The sequence below is a fragment of the Panthera uncia genome, chromosome B1 (genome assembly GCF_023721935.1).
Source record: "Panthera uncia isolate 11264 chromosome B1, Puncia_PCG_1.0, whole genome shotgun sequence".
In the NCBI taxonomy this organism is placed as follows: Eukaryota; Metazoa; Chordata; class Mammalia; order Carnivora; family Felidae; genus Panthera; species Panthera uncia.
Window position 1 is genome coordinate 2,625,851 of NC_064811.1, and position 2,711 is coordinate 2,628,561.

The window sequence follows — 2,711 nt, forward strand, 5'->3', positions numbered from 1 at the left end:
AAAAATTTCATAAAGACACACGGTTAGCGTTCTGCCCATCCTTGCACAGCATTTCCCCCACTTACTATGTTCTTAGCATGGTGCAGGCATCCGGTGAAATATTATGTAGCCATGAAAACTGCTTTTTTTTTTTTTTAAGTTTTTTTATTTCGGGAGGAGAGAGTGTGAGCAGAGGATAGGCAGAGAGAGAAAGGGAGAGACAGAGAGAGAATCATAAGCAGGCCCCACACTGTCAGGTCAGAGCCCAACGCAGGGCTCAAACTTGGCTCAATCGGTAAGCATCCAACTTACTCAGGTCATGATCTCACGGTTCATGAGTTCGAGCCTTGCGTTGAGCTCTTTGTTGACAGCATGGAACCTGCTTGGGATTCTCTCTCTGTCCCCGCCTCTGTCTGCCCTTCCCCTGCTTGCATGCTCTCTCTCAAAATAAGTAAGCAAACATTTAAAAATGTTTTTTTATTCTTGAGATTTGCTTTAAAGTATTTGAGTTAGTTTCCTGGGGCCGCCAGAACAAAGCACCACAAACTGGGCGGCTAAAACAAAAGAAATGTATCCTCTCTCAGTCCTGGAGAACAGAAGCCGGAACTCAGGTATCAGCAGGGCTGGGCTCCCTCTGGGGCTCTGGGAGTGTCCTTCCTTGGTGGGCTGCTGGCGATCCTTGGTGCTCCTGTGCTTGCCCCTGTGCCCCAGTCGCTGCCGCTCTCTTCACACAGGCTCCTCCTGCCACGTCTGGGTCTTTGTGTCCTGACCTCTTCTCCTAAGGAAGCCAGTCGTGTCGGAATAGGGTCCACCCTACACCAGTCTCGTCTCATCTGCAATGACCCTGTTCCCACATAAGGTCACCTTCACAGGTACTAGAGGTTAGAACGTGGCTAGATCTTTTTTGGGGGGGGGGACGCAATTCAACCCGGAACAGTATTCCGCCAGAAAAAAGAATAAACTAGGAGGGGTGGTGAAATGGATGGGATAAAATAAGCAAAATGTTGATAATTATTGAAGCTGGGGGTGGCTACCTGGGTGTTCCTTACATAATTCTCTTTCTTTTCGTGTATGTTTGAAAAATTCCATAATAAGAAGACTTTAAAAAGTTATGCTTTTAATGAATATTTAATAAACTGGAAAGTGTTGAGTGCAGAAGATAATATACAAAACCATATCTACCAGAAAAGCCTATAGCACAGAAGTGGCCCCAAAATGTTCCCGGCAGTGTCTCTGGGGAACAGGAGGACTTGGGTTTTTTTTTGTTTGTTTTTTTCTTTTCCTTTGAACTTTCTTATATTTTCCCAAAATTCCCACACTGGGAATAGATTATTTGTATAATCATAAAATAATTTCATCTTAAAAAAAAAATCAAACCACCCCTCCATCCATCTGTTCATAAGCTCATGCGACAAACAGGCCTTTCCCAGCCCTGCCAGTCACCTGCCTGGGCGGGTCCCTGTTGGGGGACGAGCGCAGCCCCTGGCCCTGGTTGCCTGCGGCCCCCGCGGGGGCACCTAACTGCACCTGGGCAATGACAGCCCCGGGCTGCCAGATCTCAGTGACTCACGGAGGGCTTAAGTGGCTGCCGTGGGAGGCTGCACACAACAGAGCCCTCTTTAGAATCTGAAATTATTAATGGTTTGATAAAAACCCATGCAAGGGCTGTCTGCATGCCAGGAGTATGACGAGTTGGCCGGAGACTGGGGCTTGTTAACTGGGGGTGGGGGGAGGCTGAAGCCAAACGGGGCGGGTGGGCAGGGCAGCAAACAAGGTCCGCGACCCTTCTCCCTGCACGGGGGGCGGGAGGGGGCCGCTGGTCTGAGGGGCCTGTCGGCCCTGCGGGGACGTGTGGATGGTGGAGGTGGAGGAGGAGGAGAGGGTTAGGGGTGGCTGGGCCGGCCCCGCGCTTGAGTCTGGGGGGCTCCGACCCGAGGGGAGGCCTCGGACAGCAGCTCCCCCCCCCCCCACCTCACACAGCCACACAGGTGCCGCGAGGTGAGGGCTGGGCCCTGGAGTCTGCTACCCGCATGGGATGGCCCTGGCTGGCACGTGTCTTGGGGCGGCCTGGGTCGCCTCCGGCTCCTGTTTTCCCTTCTGTGAGATGGGGTGAGGGCGCCCAGCCCCACACTGGATGAGAGGACCGTGTTTGGGAAGTGCCCTTCAACCCTGCTGCAGGGCAGAGGGCTCAGGGAAGAGAGAGGTGATGGTGGAGGAGACCGCCAGGAATCCAGTGCTGGTGCTGAAGGCAGAGAAGACCAAGAGGGAGGAGGGGGGGAGGAGGGAGAGCAGGTAGTGACTACAGGGGGCAAAGATGATGATGAGGAGGATGATGGTGAGGAGGGTAGGGAGAGGAGGAGGGAGAGGAGGGGGAGGGGAGAGGGGAAGAGAAGCCAGAGGGGAGGAGGGGGAGGAGGGAGGGGTGGGGGGATGGGGAGCAGGAGGGGAGGAGGAGGAGGGGGGAGAGGTAGGGAAACGGGAGGGGAGGAGGAGGGGCAGAGGGGGGGGGGGGGGGGAGGGGGGGGGGGGAGGGGGGGCAGGAGGGGAGGAGGAGAGGATGATGGGTGGAGGGGGAGGACGGGGCTATGGCCGCGGGGCAGTGGCGAGCAGCCCGACCTCGCTCTCAGGTCTGCAGTCCGCAGAGGGGGTCTGTGAGGCAGCGTGTGCGTCCAGCCTAGGGAAGGCGGGTGGGTTGGGGGCCCACGCTGGGTTTGGGGGGGTTGCTGAAAGCC

The 2,711-nt window shown here is 55.6% G+C and overlaps 1 long non-coding RNA gene across 1 annotated transcript in view; it reads right to left on the reverse strand.

Moving 5' to 3' along the window:
- Positions 1 to 441: 441 nt before the first annotated feature.
- LOC125923934 (uncharacterized) overlaps positions 442 to 2,711 on the reverse strand; it is a 7,702-nt gene continuing 5,432 nt past the window's right edge. Inside the window, exon 2 of the long non-coding RNA XR_007458199.1 lies at positions 442 to 757. This is a non-coding gene — a long non-coding RNA (uncharacterized LOC125923934). The remainder of the gene's footprint in view (positions 758 to 2,711) is intronic.